Consider the following 21129-nt stretch of genomic DNA (forward strand, 5'->3'; position numbering starts at 1 on the left):
GGGAGCATTCCTTTGGGGGTTTGTATCTGCAAAAGAATTTTGAAACAGACCGACATTTTAAAAGCACGGTTGATATGAAAATAAAACAATGAACGCAAACTAGTGTTTAAATTGTGTTTGTTTTTTTTAAAAAGATCGAATTAATTTAGACATTTAAAAAAAAACGCTGTATTTATTTTAATCCGTGGGGTGTTTTTTTTGTTTTGTTTTTATTTTGCATTTCAACGCAGGAAATATTTTGCACTCAGAAATGCTGGTAAAGAAAATGCTTTTTTCCCCCCGGCATTAACCAACTGCTATTTTAAAAACAAAAATCAACGCTTCGAGCTATGATTTTAAATGTATTGATCTTGAAACGAATTAAGATTTCTTGTTTCACGACAGTTCGTGGCGGGGGTGGAAAACTCAGTTTAGTTTCCCGTCCCAGGTAAAGAGATTTTCATTTCCCTTTTTTCCCTCGGTCCCTCCAGGGATTTGTAAAATGTACTCGGTTCGGGTTATTTTTTAAAACGATCTCGGAAAAGGATTAAATCATACGAAATAGGAAACAATCGAAAGAGGGAATGGAAAAGTAACTCAAACTAGGAATTCGGTTTATTCTGGACTCCCGGAAGCAAAGGAGCTCTTAAAAAATGTTCGAGCCTGGGTGGGGAGGGAAAAAAGCTAGAGAATCCACTGAAGTTTTAAATCCACAAGGACAATTTGGTTTGTTTTGCCTGCAGTCCAGTTTACCCGTCCTCCTTCAGCCCAAATACAACTGCACTGGGCGCAGCTCGTCGCGTTCGTTCAGCAGGTAGGAGAAAGGCGCGCTGGGGGCGGGGGTAAATCTTTTCTTTCCAGTGGCAGAGGATTTGGGAGAAAACACTGGGCTTAAGGTACGTTAGTAGGAACCCAACGAATCCATCTGGTCCTCGCCGCGTGTTCTAAGTGGAAACAGCAGCGTTCACACAGATCATTGGGCTGTGATCTCCTGAAGCAAGGGAGTAGTTAGCCGAGCAACAAGCAAGTTCAAAAGGTTTGTTAAAACACCCCCCCCTCCAGGAGATCTAGTCTCCCCCAGTGGGGTCTAGCGAGGCCTCCTGGCCCAAGCTGCACGTTCCCTGGATTTCTTCTGGGATTGCACAGTTATGAAATACGCAGCTGGGCAGAGGCGATCCTGGCGACATTTCATGAATAAAACACGCCTGCCCTTTTCCCACCTGCCCGAGATCCGTTTATACCTAACATGGCAACGTGTTCCCGTCTCTATTTCACCATCTCTGGGCCCTCCTGAAGCCTGGTCTGCTCCCTACCTAGTTTGCTGATGAATTGAAAGGCTCGGATTCTAGGCTGCATAATTACACACCGATCCCTTTCCCTTAGCTATCGATTAGACTCGGCGCTGGTTTTCAAATGGTTGGTCGCCCTGTATTATTTTAAGTTTTGTGGCATGATCTACGTATACAATACCGGAGCGAGCCAATGGGCCGAATGCCTCAGAGCTTACGCCAACCAAAGGAGTCTTAAAATGATAAACAACCCCGCGCTATTTGCCCTGGTGAAATAGGATCTCAATAAACAAGTTTTGAAACGGATCGCCAATTGTTTGACTCTTTATTCTTCCTTGTTTTCCAGTGGGTAGCTACTCAAAAACAGGAAGCAGGGTGTGCTTTGGACTGTGGGATCCCAGCACTGCAGAGGCAAACCACTTCACTGGAAAAAACAAAAAACACAAAGCAAAAACAAAAAAAACCCAAACCACTCGCCTTAAAACTACATCCCTTACTCAGGGGCTGCAGCTCCTCGAGCATTATCTGAGCATCTGCCCCCCCCCCCCCCCCCCGCGTAAAACCAATTTCTGCTACAACTTCTGCTGCTCTTTGCATCCAGTGCCTTTTAGCCTGGCTTTCCCAGTGCTTTTTCTAAATGGGGATTGGTTTCGTTTCACTGGCAATCCCGCCCCCATTTCTTAATGCTAATGTTCTCTTCCCACTGCTGCACCAGGGCCAGAGAAGTCCAAGTCCAAGAAAATCTCAACTCCTTGGTGGGATTGTAATTAGACTGTAAAAGATCCATCCACAATACCATCCCTCCCTTCTGCAGGCCTGGTGAGCTGTTCTCTGGAGTTTGTGCTCCTCAGGAATTTCCACCCCACACGATCCTAACCCTGGGACCCTGTTACAGAAGTACTTGGGGGATTGGGGTAGAGATATGTCAATTTCAAATGAAATCATCTCCCTCCATGGTGAAGTGGCCAGATCTATTTCCCTTCCTTTTCCCTCTCCGTGTAGAAACCAGGAGCAGGGTTAGAAAATACAAAATCCAGGCTATTCCCTAATTAAGTAGCACTAGGACATTGGAAATAGACCCAGGTTTTACAAGCCAAGTCTCAAAGCCGGCTCCACCATCAGATTTTATGCTTCAAAACCTCTCAGAGGACAGAAAGTGGATGTGGATACCAAGTGACACCCCAACGCAGGGACCCTGTGTACTATGGAGATGGGAGGAATGCCTCTAGCTAAAGAACACTAAAGCACTGGCCCTTTAAAGCCAGAATTTTCAGAAGGGCTCAGTCACAACTGAGGCCAGATTTTCATAAGAACTCAGCTCCCATTCAGACACCAGAATGAGAGAGTAGATTTTCACTAGTGCTTAGCACAATGGGGGCAAAACCTGGGCTGTTAAATGTCACAACAGGAGGCGCTGGGGGGTTGAGCACTTTGGAAAATCTGGCCCCGGCTGTGAGTACTAAGCCTTTCTGAAAATTCTGGCCCTAAATCGCTTGGGTGAGGGGAAATGCTTCAGCTTTGGTAACAGATCAATTACTCAAGAGAGGCTCCAGTGCTCTGTACCGGCACACTCTTTCACCCACAAACAAGACAAAAAACAAAACAACCCCCCTCCAAAAAAGCCAACCCCCACCCCACCTTGCCCCCCCCCCCCCGCAAAAACAAAGCAAACAAAAAAAGAAAAATCAAGGTCATTTTAAACAACACCCACGCACACAAATCAATAGAGGGATGCACACACCCCAATCAGACTGAAGAGAGGCCATGGTCTACAGCACAGCAGGGCAAATTTTGCGGCATGAAGCTCTGACCAAGGTTTTCAATCAGAACGTGAAAAGATTTTTAGGTTCCTCAATTTTGATTCCCTGCCCCCGCTGCCTTGAGACACCTTAAAAGAGAGGTCTGATTTTCAGAGGAGTGGGGGTTCAGAATTCTCCCAATAAACACAAGATCAGAGGTCAGATTTTTAAAAGGTATTTAGGCGCTTAAAGATGCAGACAGGAACCTCATGGGGATTTTCAAGAGCATCTAGATTCCTCTTTGACTTGTCAAATCAACTTTAAAAAAACAAAACAAAAACAGATTACTAGTTTGATTGACAAAGGTAATAGTGTGGATGTAACACACAGCCTTCTGCAAGGTATTGGATTTGGTACCACACAATATTCTGATTAAAAAACTAGAATACAAAAATTACACATTAAATAGCTAACTGATGGGTCTCAAAAATGTAATTGTAAATAGGGAATCATCACGGGGCGGGTGCTTTTTCAATGGGGTCTCATCAGGATTGGTTCTTGGCCCTATACTGTTTAACATTTTTAATCAAGGACCTGAAAGAAAACAAAACATCATTAGTGATAATGTTTCCAGATGACACAAAGTCGGGGAGTAGTAAATAAAGAAGAGGCCAGGTCACCGAAACAGCAATCTGGATCATTTGGTAAGCTGGGTGCAAACAAGCAATATACATGTTAATATGGCTACCAGAAATTTCTTTTAAAAAAAAATCACATCTATGAACAAAGAACATAGGACACACTTACAGGACAGGGGACTCTATCCTGGGAGCAGTTAACTCAGACCTGGGGGACATGGCAGGCAGGCAGGCAGACAATCAGCTGAACATGAACTCCCATTGCAACAGTGGCCTTATCTATTAATCTATTTAACTACACTGATTTTGAAATTGATTTAATTAAGTCAATTTCATTTCTGTGTGCAGACCAACCCATATGCTCAGGAGAGTAGGGCTGCAGGATCATGTCCTACATACAGAAATGGGCTTCAGGAGTGAAAGGACCATGTAACTTAAAATTTACTTCTTATGGGCCCAGTCTCTATAGAGATCTCTCCCTCCCTTATTCATTTGACAGACCTGCTCATGAACATTTCATTTGTAAATCCCCATTGCTCTTTGCAGGCAGAGAGACCAATAGAGGAGGGGAGAGAATTTAGGAGCAAATCAAGGGATGTAAGAATGTGTATTAGTAGAAAAGCGTATGATCAGAGTGTTAGAGGAAAGCGCATTGTCTGAGAAGTGTCTGCTGTGCTGTAAAGAAAGGCTAAGTGATAAGAGTATCTAAAAGAAAAAACAAAAACACCCTCAATTATCTTAGGCCTGCACCAAGTATGACACCTCTGGAAAGCCAGAAGAAGTGGCAACATGAATGTGCCAAACCCTCATGAAAAGGGTTTTTCATTTGGCTGAGGGTTGCATTCAACTGTTTCCTGTGCAGAACAGGAATAGCACCTGCAACATTGCAGCCTACGCTATTTGCTATGGCTATTAAATGCTCCACTGTGGCCTTTAAGGGGGCATGAAAAAGCAGTTAACGCAGACCTGGGTAAATGCAGAAAAATTTCCCATTGATATTCCGCTGAACCTTGGAGAGAATGGGCTTTGGCCACATTCATGTTCACTTCCCATGAACATTCCTAGCATGAACTCAGAAAGCAAGTTTTTAGGGCACGTGCGCAGGCAATGGCAGAAGGAATCACGTGGATCAGAGATCTGCAGTGAAGCTGCAAGAGGACAATTTTGCCTGTTAGATTTTAATTATCATTATATATATTGCCATAGAGCCTAGAAGCCCCCTCATGGACCAGGTCCCCATTGTGCAAGGTGCTGTACAAACACATGACCTTGCCCCCCAAAATTTGCAATAGAAATAAATGTTTATTCTATCGAATGAGAAAATGTAGGCGTGTTTTCATGCCCCAGTGAACGTTCATGGTGGCATGTCATCTACTGAATGGAAGAGATCTCTTCACTGCTGTTCTTTAGAGTGAACTGAGCTGTAGCTGTCTTAGTACATCCCCTGCCATACACATGATCTTTAGGGAGGCATATGTTTAATAATGTGCAAAAGATGCACAGCTTGGAGGCTTGCCTTCTGGATGATTTCTCTTCGATTTGCTCATCACTTTGTGAGATGCTTCACTGATGCTCGTGACTCTTTTAGGTAAGAGCAACAGCAGTATCAAGGATGTACGTTTGCCACAAAACAGCCCAGAATTAACACTTCTTCAGCGACGGACCCACAGCTTTGACTATCATGCTGCCATCTTCCCACAACCAGTCCACTCGAAAAAACAGCTGTGGAAAGAAGAGCTCTTCCATTCAGAACAGGCAAGAGGTTAGGCAGTGCGGGTGAGCCTCCTGATTATTGAAAGGACAACTCATGAGTTCAAATAAAAATGAGGACACACAAGAGAGGATCGTGATCTCTGCAAAGCCAGGCTGTAGCATTATCTATGCTTGTAGGGCTCCTACGATCACATGCGAGTATTGGCCTGTGGATCCACATAGTCAACAACCCATTTGCCATGCTCATTACTAATCCTCCCTGAATCCACAAACATGCTTTTGACCACGGCTATGGATTGTGCCAATGGCGAGTATTACTCTGCAGGCGTCAAACACGTTACAGTATATACACATTAAAACATTTGGACTAAGCCAACCTTACCAACTATACGACTCACCCAGGGAGGGGTCTTGTTTACTGATGTGTTTTTGGTGGGCAAGTAAACCAAGCCTCAAGTTTTCTCAGTACCATGGAATACCATCCCTACTCCAGACCAACCACCATCACCAAAGCCATTGCAGTTGATGGAAAGACTCCCACTGAGTTCATTGGGTTTTGGATAAGACCCTTCGAGCCTGATCCTGAGAGGTGCTCATCACCCTGCTGGATCAGGCCTTGAAATGCCTTCTGAAAACTCATTTCTGCCGGGATATCTAACACAGTGGAGTTAGAAACATTTTCTCTCTCAGATCTTTATTGTTTCTACTTGGAGGCAGTGGGTCTAGTGGATAAGGCACTGGCCTGGGACAGAGGAGACTTGTTCCCCACACCCCCAGCTCTGCCAGTGGCCTGCTGGGTGACCTGGGGCAAGTCACATTACCGCTCTGTACCTCAACTTCCATTCCTGTAAAATGGAGATAATAATACTGGCCTCCTTGGTCAAGTACTTTGAGCTCTACTGTTCAAAGACAAAAAGAAAAGGAGGACTTGTGGCACCTTAGAGACTAACCAATTTATTTGAGCATGAGCTTTCGTGAGGTTCACTTCACCGATGAAGTGAGCTGTAGCTCACGAAAGCTCATGCTCAAATAAATTGGTTAGTCTTTAAGGTGCCACAAGTACTCCTTTTCTTTTTGCGAATACAGACTAACACGGCTGTTACTCTGAAACCTGTTCAAAGACAATGTAAGAGCTAGGTTTAAACACTGAATAGATCCAGCAAGATATGCACATATCCAGTCAATTAACCTAAGTAACGATGCGATCATGCAGCTCTATCCCTCCCCCCATCCTCTCTACTCTGATGTGTCCTCACACTTAAGGTCTAAATTGTAAACTTTCTTGGGGCAGGGACAGTGTCTGATTACACATCTTCTGTGCTGCACCTACTACATTTCTAGGCACTATGAAATAATAGTCATCATGGTAAAAGGTGGGCAAATAAGTCTGCTGTATGAGTTGGTAAGTTGTCCAGGACATTTTCTGCATGGCTGGACTTATCCCATTGGTGTCTTATTGGAAGGATTCTGTAAACCTGGACAAAGCAAAAATGAGAGCTTTCTTGTAAGTGTTCCATTTGTACTGGGGAACAGAACGCAGGTCTGATGCTGCTTGGACTCAGTAAGTATTATAAAATGCCTAGAGAGGAGCATTGTTTTAAAGAGGCAGCCATTTGAAAGAAAGAACTGGTGAGCTTCAACTTGGCCTTTGGACAGGTTTCATGGCATTGCATTACAATAATGTTCTGTCACAGTCAGTAACCTGGACCTTGGCCTGTTTCCACACATTTTGAGCCATCCAACTAATTAAATGGATATTGTTTTCTGGTCCATCTCTCATACCCTAATGCTATTTTCCCCCCTCTCTGCCCCTCGCTTAGCCGTGGTGTCAGGAGTGATATTGCAATTGGCCTTTTCCCATCGTTGTCCTGCACACCTCATTAATTCTTTTCAGCAGAAGATCATGGTCATTATGTTTCGGAAAAGCTGATGGGCTCTTCAGAGGGCTGAGGAATGCAGTTTCCCAGAAGTGCCAGCCTCAGAAATTCTCTCCCGAAGGAGGCAAGAGGAGCGTGGCTATTTTAGCAGTGCTGCAGGAAGGGAAGTTAGAGACAGTACTTGTGAAACACCAGCCATCTTTTGCACTAGGGACTTTAAATGAGGATACTGTTACTGGAAATGGAATACAGAGGTCTTCATTTCTAAGGCACTGGTTCAAATCCAGCTCTAGTAACTGAAAGCTGTCCTCTTCCCATGGCTATTTAGCAACTTATATTAAGACCACTAGGAACTCAAGTTCACAAGTGCCCATGTCCCCCACAATACACAACATGATACGCACTAGTTGGGCCCCTCGTAGATAGGCTCAGTACAGAAACTGGAACGAATGGCTGGAAGACACCTCCTAGAGGCCATCCCGCCAGGACAGCAGGCAGCTTGCCCTGCTGCTGCCAGGCTATGCCTGTCCCGTGGGTAGAGAATTTCAGTCTTCAGGGCCAGCACCTCTCACTGGCACTCCTAAATCCCAATTTAAATTTCAAACATGCGTTGCAGTCGGCTTGTCAGAGTTCATGCCATTGTGCTTGGCTACTTCCAATGGCTTGAGCACAAACAGCAGGCTTGTCTGCACGGGGAAATTTCCCCGTATAGCTATAGTGGAATAATGATAGTCCTACCACTACATAGATACTGGTGACGTAAAGGCCCTGGGGACCCCTTTATGAAGAGTTTTGTTGAGTGCCCTCCATAGGTGCACAGGGCATTCTGCACCCTTCAGGCTTGGGCCTCTCAGAACCTCTGTCCAGGGCATCGCAAATGTTGATATCAGAGAAACAAGGAATCCACGCTCGTTACCTCTTTCATGGAGCCCCCCTTCCCCACCCTGAACCTATACCATTTCCTTTTAAGAGGTGCGTTCTAATCACTCCTGACTTACTTGGGCTTATCACTGCTAGCGGCCACCCCATCTCATAGCTCATGAACTTTGATGGTCATATGCTGAATCTCCATTACCAGTGGAAGAAGCCTTAGGGAATCTGACCACAGCATTTACTTAAGCAGAGAAGCAATTCCCTCCCACCCAGTAGAAGCAGCCCAGTGCTCATGCTCTTCTTGGTAACTTCTGAGTTTTTGGGGCCATACAGGAGAACCTTGACTGTATGAACATCAATCTTACAAATGACCAGTGATGCAAACCATTTTTCCCTGATGGGGGTGGGGAGAAAAAGAAAAATCACATAAAAGAAGTGATGTCAATGAGGACTAGACTTCCCTTCCCATTCCAATACCTTCTATGCAGCAGAAGTCAGTTTGCGGTGGTTTGAAGGACAAGGGAAAAGCGATGCAGTACATCACACTGCAACTTCTGGACCACTTGGAGGGGATCAATTTTATGAACTTTCAGTTTTATGAACCCCTCAATCCCATATATTGATTTCCATGTGGGCAAGATAAGCAAAGCAAGGTTATAAAAAACAACCCCCCAAACAGCTAAATGGTCTTGAGCCAGTCAATGCTTTCTGAGTCAGCAGCGTTCAGCTTGAGACGACCTCCGGGGAGCCCAACGTGGATACCGCAACCATCCAGCATGCGTGGCACACCCTCCACAACACTACAGGTGCATAGTGGGCTGTCCTGGATGCCCCAGGCACGGTCGGTCTTGGCACAGCAAACAACGCCACAGGTGGACCTGTTAAGCTGGCTTCAGAGGTGGAATGGGACCCCATCATACAGCTTGGTGATGATGTAGGAGTTCCTGGTTGTGGCTCTCTCCTGTTCTGTCTGAACTGCAGATATCATCAGCTGGATGGAGAAGGTGCAGCCATCTCCAGATAAGATTTCTGCTATGCAGTCATTGGCAGGGTGCATCCCATAGATCCCTCAACGCTGCCAAGTGTGGCATTTACTATACCTTAACGATCAGTTTGTTGGCTGCATCCAGACACCAGATGTTAGGTGGAGGAATATTAGCTAGGACTGGTATCCAGAGAAGTTTTGTTGGCTTCAGTGTGCCTGTGATAATTCTCATGGTATGATTAAGCGGTGCGTTTACTAGTCTAGCATGGGCAGAGTTTAACCAGACAGGGGCACAATATTCGCCAACTGAGAAGCAGAGAGCGATCCCTGAACTACAGTGTTTAGGTACGTTGTACATTGGGTACAATGAGGCTACATTCTTGTCGTATACACTGTGATTACCCCTTGGGAGGAAACCAAAGCTGGGACCAGTGAAACAAATCTATTGGATCATGGTTACTGTGGCCCTAGACCAAGGGTGCTGGAACACTATAGTGGGGGTGCTGAGAGTCATTGAGCCAAACTGTAAATTCTGTATTTGATGGAAACCACTTCAAGCCAGGGCGTGCAGCAGCACCTTGAGCAGCCCTAGACAAGAACAAGGAGCTGCTATAAATGTTGGTCCTTCCCTTAAGGTGCTATTGTTGAATAGTGAGGGCCTCCCAGCCACAACCGCTCTATAACTGAAAATCCCCGGTTAATAAGATAGGGGTTCTACTGCAATCAGTTTAGATGTGGTCCCTCCAGATCACAACTGAAAGCAGATTGGCAAGGGGGTAGCACGGGGAACCTTGCACTTAAGATAAGTATCACTTGAGTAAGTCTGGCACTGTTTTGGGTTGGTGAGGAAGACCACACTCACTGAGCACACAGAAGGAGACACTGTGGAGATAGAGGATGCTGGGACCCACTGAGGTGTGGTTCTGTACTTACCCTCCCAGAGCACACTGGGATTTCATTCCTTTCCTGCGGCACTGGTTAGGTCATGATGAGTCATTTTGGAGGCTGGAATGAACTTCCTGGCTTTTGAAACACAGGGTCAGGCAGTAGCTGACTCAAAGCTGCTCCCCCACGAGGCTGGGGATGCCATTTCTGCCAGGGTAAACCTTACCTTGGACTCAACAACAGAGCCCTTAGGAGCCCACACCAACCCCGTTCCAGTCACCCAGCTCCAGGGGGGGATGTTTTGAGTGGAGATGCTTGCGAATTTTTTACAGGGGTCTATTTTTGAAATGTCATTAAACACCTCAGCGCATGCCAATGTGTCACACTCTGACCATTCGGCCAGTGGGCGAGAGATTTCTCCGCAAACAAGGCCATTAAAACCCAGTGAGTCGTCCCGCCCACCCCGTGCAGATTTTTGCATTCTCTCTTTCCCCACCTCAGCTGCATGGAGTGCCGTCATGTTTTGAAGCCCTCTCCCATCTCCACCTTTATTAAATATGACCCGTGTTTGATCCCAGCGCTCGGGCGAAGGGAAGCTGTGGTTTGAGAAAGGATCAGACATGAAAGGGATCGCTGACCATTTTGCTCTAGGCTCAGTCAACAGGTAGTGAAGGGAGTGGTGTACATATGCATTAGGGAAGTTCTAACCCTAATATTTACAGTCACAAGTGTGGCAAATGTAGAGGTGTTAGAGGTGGTGACAACCGAGGGGGACTATGAAATAAATAGCACTTTTATGGATCGAGGAGCAGCAGCAGCTGTTGGAATTTTGCTTTTGGGGGGAGGGGGGGTAAATGGACACACTGCCCTTGCTTGGGGGTGAAAATTTTAATTCTGAAAAGGTACTCGACTCCCTCAAGCATCCCTGAAGTTAATGGAAGTCGAGGGCACTCTCCCCTTTCAGCATCCTGCTCTTTCTGGCACATGATGAGAGGAAGGGGAAATCCTGCGTTAGGAATAACAATCCTCACTAGGAGAGGGCAATGTATACATACCTACATATACACACACCGGGGTAGGTTTCAAAGTGTGGCCTGTGTGTGGATGCAACAAGGTGCACACACATTATTTTTATGCATGGATTTTTGTGCACAGTTTACACACAAAAACCCATCTGCCCAAACAGATCCAGCACCAATGCCTTTTTTGCTTTGCACATTGATCATTTCCAAGGGCAAACAAGCATGGAAGAGCATGTGCACACCCAGTTCACGCACAAAGTTAACAGCTCACCAAAGGAGTCTTCCTGGAGACCCCCTTTGAAAAGAAACATAGCCCAGTCTCCTTTGTTACAGCAGTGCAATTCCATTAACATCAATGAACTTCCATAGATGCAGATGAGAACTGAATAGGATTCACTAAATTCAAATCTTTGCATGATGCATGACTTGGTTAAAAACTGGATCACCACAAATAACGCTATGGCCCATGCTGTGTTCTTCCCCTTCCAGCAAACTGTTTAAGGACAGCCCTTTCAGACAAATGTTCTACTGAGGGCTTGGCCACACAGTGACGTTGTGCACAGCCAGCTGGGGTGTGAATCTACCGTGCACAACGAGCCCATTGTACATGACGAGCCCATTGTACACTCTCATCTTGTGGACTCTGCTGCCGTGCGCTAAAAGTTCCGTTGTGTGCTTGGACATAATTTACTGCAGTGAAAGAGATTAAGCTGCCAGCTTTAAGTTCTTTTTAAAAAATCCTTACCAGGGTTACAAATACCAGGTTAGAATTTTTTTGTATGTCTGGGCCTGTCTACAAAGAGAGAAATTTATTGCCGTTACTACCTTATGATAGTTATATTGATATAAGGCCCTGCGTGGACACTCTTACTAGGACTACCAGTGGTCTTTTGCGATTTACTTTGCTTTGCAAGTGACACAAGCTAAAAAAAAAAAAAAAAAAGACACTGTTCTTTCCAATAAGAGTGGCCCTATGGGGAATTATACCAGTATAACTATAGCAATATAATTTACTGCCATTTCTATATCAGTATAAATATACCTACAGGGACAAGCCCAAATTTACTTTTCACCATTAATGCAGTTTGGCTTGCAAAAAGTAAACAGTTTGATGACTGTGAAACTAAAATGGTCAGTTTCAGCTTTGAGTTGTCGCAAACGGCACAGCATAATTCTGCCGTGTTTTGATGGCAGAGAGAAACAAAAAAAGAGTTTAAAAAATACCTAATGACTTTTTTTTAAAAAAAAATTGTTTTGTTTTGTTTGTTTTTAAATCTGAGTTTTGGGATGAATATGCCAGACAGTGTTTCTTTAATGTTGTGCCGTAGAATCAGATCTCCTTTGTTGGTTAATGTTAGGCAACCGACTGGCTTCATGTTGATGGCAGTGAGAGGACTTCCATCTGAGCCCTTCTAATATGCAGTGTAACATTTACAAAGTGTGCCTTGTAAGTCACAGGTGTAGAATACAAATCCTCAAGCGATCAAAAGATTCTGATGCTATTTTAGCCTCCCACACACTGCACAAGTAAAGCAAGATGTGGAAGAGAACTTTTAAACAAAGAAAAAAAAAATTGTCCTAACTGTTAAAAGTTTGCTAGGTCCAAATCTCAAGCAGAATTTCTAAGAATAACTAAGTCTTACCCCTACTCCCATCCCAATTAAGTTCTCACTCAACCACATGATGTGGCCTTGATGCAAGAAACAAGGGATAGAATTATATGGCCTGTGTTATGCAGGAGGTCAGACTAGATGATCGTAATGGTGCCTCCTGGCTTTAGAATACTATCAAAAGTAGTTTCATTTTCAAATGGTAGGCTAGTGGTACTCACATCTCCTATACCCTGCTTCACAAGCATAGCCCAGCATTTAGGCCCAAATCAGCAAGATGTTTCAGAATGTGATTTAGTGCTTCACTGAATAAGGGCCTTAGCTTGGGGGTCTTAAGTAAGTATTGAGATTCTATAGTCTACCATAACCAAGGTGGTCACCAATCTCCATTACAGACTGGTTCAGATCTGCCATGACAGCGAACAAGCCCATTTCCACACACCCCCTCCCAAGAGATTCACTTCTTAGAAGCCTGAGCCAAGAGCCTATCATACTGAATAGTGGCAGAAGTGGCCAATCTGTAGTGGACGTGGACACTGGGTTTAATACGTTTCAGTCAGACTGTAGATCGTTCAAAAATTCTCTGAAGGAACATCATGGGGTAGGTACTCCATCGGAAGGAAGAGCTACATACAGCACCAGTTCTACAGCAGTGCCTATCAGGCCCCCAATCCTACTCCCATAAAGGCCAATGGGAGTTCTGCTATAGACTTTAAGGAGCGAGGGCCCATTGCAGCTCCCATGCATCCTTCTACAGGGAAGTTGGGCTCACTAGAGACCAGAGCTGGAAAGAGCCTATTTGCAATCCTACTTGTGATGGCAGATACTAGCAGTGGTGATTACTAAGATTTACCCAAAGCTAAAGAAAAGGGGTACTTGTGGCACCTTAGAGACTAACCAATTTATCTGAGCATATTTGAATGCATCTGATGAAGTGAGCTGTAGCTCACGAAAGCTTATGCTCAAATAAATTGGTTAGTCTCTAAGGTGCCACAAGTACTCCTTTTCTTTTTGCGAATACAGACTAACACGGCTGCTATTCTGAAACCTGTCAAAGCTAAAGGTTGATCCAGCCCTTGTCTTGGCAAGATCTTTGAGTCTTTCCTTTAAGATGAAGGACACACTGAAAATCATAATTTCCTCCTCAGAATACTAAAAATCCAGTGCAGTTTCCAAACACAGAAGTGTATCATACATCTGTTACCCACCGCCCCATAGTTACATTCAGTGAGCATGTGGAGGAAAGCAGCATTACAGGGAGCAAATGCTCAGAAGGTAGGTGGACAGAGCTAGTGGGCTGTTTGATGGAAGAGATCCTTCCCACTCAAAGCTTTACAGTCTTGCCGTAGACAGTAAATAATAGCGTTAGAAGTGATAGAAGGCTGGGACATTATGGGCCAAATTTCCATACTGCCCTTTGCACTTGCAAGCCAGTGAAATGGAGAAACACACAAGCAGCTGGGAGCACGGTTACCTAACTGCCCAGTTCACTCAATCGACCTAGCCAGAGAAGTTAGTTACAGGAGCAAAGAGATTGTATATGGAGGCCACTTCAGGTTTGTCTGACAGTTTGGCCCTAAAGATCCTATAGAAAGCAGGGTTGCCAGTGAAAGTTTGTTTCTGCACACATTTTAGGGGGCGGGAAGGACTTGTGGAAAGGGGACACACAGCAGCAGAATTAGACTGTCACTCAGATAATTAATGCTTTTCTCCCACACTTTGCAAATAGCCAGAGACTCTGTGTCGAGTGATAAATAGCCCCTTTGAAGTTTTCCTTTCTCAAAAGCAAAGCAATGAAACACCTTCATAATCCAGCTTCAACTCCTTGTCCTTTGCAAAGACTTTAATACTCCTGTACCGGGTGTTTGTCATAATGCAGCATGTTTTAATCATATAATGCCCGATTTACATCTTTATGTGTGTGCGGTGCTTAGCACAACAGAGTACTGATTCACGACTGGGGCCTCTAAGCACTGTTAGAATACAAATAGCTTATACACTTAGTGGAGTTACACCATCATATAATCAGGGAAAGAGGAGGAGGATTGGATACACTCGGTATAATTTAAAACATGACATGAGTTTGGTTGGTGACATGCTGCAAATTGTTTTCTTCTATTACCTGGGAAAAGAGATTTTTTTAAAATACATGTATTGTTTGGGAACAACATGGGATTCTATAGACAAATCTGGCTACATTTCATGTTGACAAGGATTGGGGTCAACAAATTAAACTCCACATTCACATAAAAGTCTCACATAAAAGTCAGAGTGTTGCCTAAGTCAGGCATTTGGAACTGGTCCCAACAGGAAAGTCATCATTGCGATAAGCAGGTTTAAACTAAAACTTCAGGAAGTACAAGTTATTAGAAATTAGAGGACATGCCTATGGTGGCCAGCGGAATGGCCATTTTAGAAGGAAATACTTTTTCACGTGTGATTAAACTGTGGAACTCATTGCCACAGGAAGCTGAAGCCAAGAATTTAGATTCAAAGGAGACTGGATATTTATCTAGTTAACAAGAATATCCTGAGTTCTCATAATTATGACAACAAAAAATTTGGAAGGGATATTAAACCTTGTGCTTCTAGGCTTAAGCCAAACTCTATTAGAGAGCAGGATGAGAACTATTATTTCACATCTGCTACTGCAGGGGTTTTATACCATCCTCTGAAGCTTCTGGTGACAGCCATTGTCCGAGTTAGGATGCTGCATTTGACGGATCTTGAGTCTGATCCAATCTGGAAATCCTTACATTGCCATGATAAGGTGATTTCAATCTCCACCATTTCTAATTTCTATGAAAGTTGGTATTCTCAGGACTGATTTTTTGTCATACAAACTGACCAGAATTATTTTCTGCAGACTGATCCAGTCTGAGCATCTACAATATCATGAGATCGTTACTTGCATTGCTTCAAAACTTAGAGTTAGCTCAAAATCATCATAGGGTGTAATACAAGGGACAAGACAAAGTGTTCTCAGACAATTCCACCTATGGAATAGGCACAAACGAACCTTTCTTCGACAATTTGTCATATCAGGCTCTGTTGCTTTAGAATCTGGATTTCTCCAGTCTCAAAGTTCCTCACTTTGCTAGGTGAATGCCTCTGCACAGAGAGAAAAGCTCTTCACGCAGACTGGGGTACCACCTGGGCCATGCGGTTATTCTTTGTGCAGAGAAAACACCAACAGTTCAGGAGGAGAAAAATCTAAGGCCTGTGCTGACCTTTCCAATCTATATACCTACTCTGACCTCTGTAATAGGAGGCTTCTACTTTAAGAATAGCTGTCAATATAGCAGGGAGTTAGAGGGAGTTTTCGTTACCGGATTATATTTGTAAAGATGTTAGGCCATTGGTGTATATACTGTAAAGGATACCGTCATTTTTTTATTAAGCCTGGGATTGTCAAAAGAGCTCAAGGATGTTAGATGCCCAACTTCCATTGAATCAGGATGTGGCACCTAAATCCCTTAGGTGACTGAAAATCCCATTCCAAAATTATTATACTCATGGTTCCTTTGAAAATTCCAGCCTGGGTTTTTCTTATCCTCCTGCTTCACTTACAAGGTGAAAACAGGTTCAGTTAGATCACAATAAGTATCAAAACAGTGAGGGTGATGGAAGTTACTTGAAATGAATGCAAATGAAATCAACATTTGAGAAATTAACCTGCACTTGCAGGTGGTCATTGGGTTTAAGTGTCACCGCAATGCTATCTCCAAAAGAATCACAGCAAAAAAAGAACACAGTGCCCACCAAAACCCCAAACAAGGAATCATGAACCAGAGCATGTCACCTTTAAGCAAGCAAGCTGTTAGTACTGAGGGAAGTTTTAGTGACCTATGGGATAGGAATTTGTGTGCAAAGAACTCATATAAAACTCTGAAGGTTTCAATCCATGTGCAATTGTACCTCCCAACTCTAGTTGAATTTTTGGTTTGAAGGACCTAAAAATCCCACAGAGTTCACAAAACCATGAATTTCACAAAACCATGAATTTCAATGAGTCCAACACAAAATAAGCCCAGGATCACTTGAGAATGGACCAAGACTTAAATCTTAACGATCCTATTGGCAAACTTAGTCCAAACTTTGAGTTTGAAAGGAAACTAGGAGACCTCTGCATGGCATGAAGCTTGCTTACAAAAACTTCACATAGCATTCTCTCGCGTTCACCATGTGCTTCTGGAATGGCTGTATGTTTATTCAGAAGACATTGCCAGGAGAAGTTTTAGGGAACCAAACCCAGAATGTTTGTGCTTCAATTACTTTTGTATTTTTTAGGGCTTAGTTTCCATTTGGTTGAAAGGATCATTCAGAAGAGACCCTGCTGCTGACAGAACAGAGCTACTCTACCAAAACCCTGAGATACTAGGACACAAGGAGAGATTAGGATGTATCTTCAGTAGACTTTCCTAAGTCTCTTTCTGAAGAGTCCAGTTACTTGCACAGGACATGTATTTTGTCCAGGCCATTCTGCTCCATTGAGCACTCATTTGTCTGATGACTTTCTGTTAATTTTTAAGGAGAAATGCAAGGAAAGATGCTTTGGTGCAAGTATTTTCAGGTGTTTCTGTTTTCTTGCAAACAATACAAAAAGTAACATCATATTGTGCCACCGCAGATGGCTTTACAATGTGCTTAATATCACAAAGGTACCCTACTTCTCACGCCCTCCAAGAACTCCTGCCTCTGTAAGTGGTTCCAGACATTGTAATGGAGAGCTTGTGAATGCTGCCTTCAGATTGTAGGCTCTCTGGGGCAGGGGCTTTGTGCTGGGTTTGTACAGCACCTACCACAATGTGGCCCTGGTCCATGTTCGGGGTTTCTAGGTGCTACCACAATAAAAATAATAAAATAATGTAGACTGAACTAGCAAATATGAAATCCTAGAGAGATTCCCCCTTCCAGTTTCCCATTAGACCTCTGGCTAGTCCAGAGAAGACACTGCCTCCAGTAATCCATGCCACATCTTATACTAAGCTTAATGCATGCTTGGCCAAAACAAGACTTTTGGTAGGAACCCACTGCAATGCAGACAGTCACAAAGTGGATGGGTATGTGCCACAGGATGGAGTCTCATTGCTTTCACTTAAGGAGATCTCATTATCCTGGGGCACAACACCTACCCCCACCACCGCGCCGTGAAATGCCTCTCCTACTTCCAGGTACCCTTCTCTCCCACCCCTGCGTTCTAAGACACTCACTCTGTTCTGGACTGGCCCTGCTGAGCTAGTCTTTATTTTGGGTGCAGGAAGTGACTAATGGGCGTGGGCAGACGACAGTGTTCTAGCAACATTCACCCTCAACAAAAGAAAAACACTGTAGGCGAGATGCAATTAAATGCAGATGAGGTTATTCCTGGAAGAGCTTTTTAAAACACAGAGCACACCTTGTCCCACTGGCGTGGTGAAGGGGCTTTCCGAGCGGCTTTTTCGCACACACGTTCCTGCTGTACAATGTCAGGTGGAGATCAAAGACACGTGGTTTCCAAACACATGTGGTTTGGGTCCTATAGCAGAGCCTGGGTGGGTTTCTTTTGAGGGGGCTAAAAACGACCTCCACCGACATCTCTCTTAGCAGGGGTGTAAGCTACAAGCTGCAGTTACTTGTAACACCACCATCATAGGAGCCGTACCTAGAAGATCATGTACAATCCTAGGCATCTCAGTACTTGGGTATCTCCACACAGCAGCTGGGAGGTGTAACTCCCACCTTGGCTAGATGTAGGTGTGCTAAGTCGGCTCAAGCTAAGGCCTCGTGGTAGCAACGTGGCCATGGCAACATCCTGGGCTAGCCACTCGCATCCATAGCCAGGGGGTCAGGTGGGAAAGTACTCAGGTAGCTAGCCTGAGCTGCTGCCTGTGTGGCCAACACCACATTGCTAATTTTAGGCACTAGCCTGAGCAGAGCTAGCAATTGTATATCCACCCGAACGGGGAATTACACCTTCCAGCTGCAGCCTCAACGTCTCCTGAGAGAGTTGAGGGCAGAGAAACCTGTTTCCCTCCCCAGTGGAATTACCGTTTTCAGTTCCATCCCATACTATAGTGAGAAGCACTTTACAAACATTTAATATCAGAAAGATGCTGGCAAGCAGGCGGGAATTCACGGAACAGGTACCAAACTATTCCAGGACTAGATGGGAGAAGTGACCTAAGACTAAAGGCTTCAAATACATGTTGCTTGCCCAAATGACAACTGGATGGAGACATTATTAGTAGCATTGTGGTAACCGGGGATCAGGACCCCATTATGTCAAGCACTGTAGATGCACAGGATGAAGAGACAGACCCTGCCCCATCTTCACAGCAGCCAAAGGTGCGAACAGCAGGTCATGTAGACGCACCCGTTCTAGCCATACTCCAGCTAGCTAACTAAAAACAGAGGTGAGGACACTGCGGTGCAGGCTTTAGCTGGGGCTGCATGAACCCACCTGATAGCCCCCTCTGCCAGGTATGTACGATGCAGCCTGAGCTGTGGCATCCTCTCTTCTATTTTTAAATGAGCTAGGTAGAACGTAGGTTTGTCTGCACCAGTTGCCATCTTCACCCCGGCTGCAGTAGAGACATGTCCTGTGTGCTTGCTTAGGGTATCTGTTTACTTATAGCTAAAGGGCAGGAACACCCAGGGCCTGATCCAGCTTCCCTTGCAGTCAGAGGGAAAGGCTTCCATTGACATCAACAAAGGTCGCAGCGGGTCCAACTAGAAGAGGGAGGGGAATTGTTCAGGCTGGAAGGGAGCAGCAGGATGAAGCTGACCAGAAGGAGAATCCTGGAGCTCTAGTTGACAGACAGCAGAAGGCCGGCCCCGTGCCCATCCACCCACGCCTTGAGGTGGCTCAGCAGAGCTCTGTTTAGCAGATGATATAACCAAGCTGGACTTCGCCTCCATAAAGCCTCAGCCGCTGATTTTACGGCTGCTGAACATGGACCTGCTCTGGGTTGCCTGTCACTGCCTTTCCCACAAGCTATAGGTCACTGCATTCATCCAGCTAGTGACCCTTCCAAGAGACGAGGTCTCTAAAGCCCTGTCATTTGGCCCCTTCCCTTTCCCAGGGAGGCAGCAGTCACCCTCCCAGGGAGCGCCTCTGAAACCCGAAAGAAATTGGAAGGAGGATCCACTTTCTTGGACAAATTTCCTGCTGTCGTCAAGTCGTTTTGCAGGGAGAACTCGATCAGCGGAGAGGGCTGGTGGAAGCACTCTCCCAGAACCCAGCCAGCTGCACCAGGCACTGTGTCACCAGCTGGGGTGTGGAGGAGGTGGGGGATGGGGGAAGGAAGGTCCCTTAGTCTTTGGCTGAGGCCCCGAGGCCTTGAAACAGACAGGGTTTCCACCAGGCCATTTATAGAGACACAGAGAATGAGAGGGAGGGATGGACGAGCGGGGTGGGGGGGCAAAACCAAAGAAAATTGCAAAAGTCAATGGCCTGGAACAGCAGTCAGCCTCAGCAACTGCAGTGTGAGTTTGATTCCCCTATCATAATCCTGAATTAAAAATTCAGGCAATTACCTGCATGGCTTCCCTCTGATTAGGCCAGGCCTGGGGCTCATTAATGCAGCCGCACAGAGGAAAGCCATTAGGGCTTGTGAAATGGAATGTTTCTCTGAGAACAGTTCCGCTTGAGGAAGAAGCCCAGCAAAAGGTAAGTTTCACACATTTCTGAGCAGAGAGTCACAGGCTACCCGGACGCCACCCCAGGCCACGCAGCGCTTGCTGAAAGCTGCCTTTGTTTCTGACGCCTCCTTCCATGAGTCGCAGCTCGCCAATGGGAGAAGGAGCTGCTCCTCACCCCGACTCAACTTGCAGCCAAGTCAGAAGCGCCAAGGCAGGGGGACCCCAGGGAGCACACAAGCTTTACTGGAGAGGGTCAGTTTTTATGGTGATCATTTACCCATTCGTTAGGTTCCTTGAAGATGGGAGTATCTCAGAGCCATCACACTCAGCCCCTATGGGGCAGGAGCATGTGGTGGTGGTCTGAGGATTCGAAACAGAGTTCTCCATTGCTCTGACAGATTTAGGAGTCACATCAGGAAGCAACTGCTGAGCAATTTAATCCTGGACCTACACTTCAGGCAAGAGCTTAGATTTTGATCCTCCCGTGGCCTTTACTCTCCCTGTGCAAGCTCAGTGATGAACAAAAAGCTCTTCGAAGTCAAGGCCACGTCTACACTACTCAGCTGCAGCGGAGTTGCTGTAAGGTCTCCTGTGTAGCTGCCCTATGCCGGCGAGAGCTCTCCTGCTGGCATAATTAAATCGCCCCAATGAGCGGTGGTAGCTATGTCAGGGGGAAGAGCGTCTCCCACTGACATAACACTGTCCACACTGGCGTTTTTGTCAGTGAAACTTGTATCTGTCCAGGGTTTGGGGTTTTTTCTTCGTTGGTTTTCACACACCCGACCAAAAGTTTTGCCAACAAAGGGCTACTGTAGACAAAGCCTAAGCCAGCCCTTTGCTCAGAGACTAGCTGGAATGAGCACATTGTCTCCACAGTCCTACGAAGGTTTGGAAGG

General features: G+C 45.3%; 1 long non-coding RNA gene across 2 annotated transcripts in view; it reads left to right on the forward strand.

The window, feature by feature from the left end:
- LOC140899746 (uncharacterized) overlaps window positions 1-21129 on the forward strand; it is a 35121-nt gene that overhangs the window by 1160 nt on the left and 12832 nt on the right. The window contains exon 2 of one of the 2 annotated variants that reach the window (XR_013634781.1): window positions 723-793. This is a non-coding gene — a long non-coding RNA (uncharacterized LOC140899746). Of the gene's footprint in view, window positions 1-200; window positions 794-21129 lie in introns of those variants that run through there. The other variant, XR_012155437.2, reaches the window with a different exon arrangement.

Source organism: Lepidochelys kempii, chromosome 17 (genome assembly GCF_965140285.1).
Source record: "Lepidochelys kempii isolate rLepKem1 chromosome 17, rLepKem1.hap1, whole genome shotgun sequence".
NCBI classification, from domain to species: Eukaryota; Metazoa; Chordata; order Testudines; family Cheloniidae; genus Lepidochelys; species Lepidochelys kempii.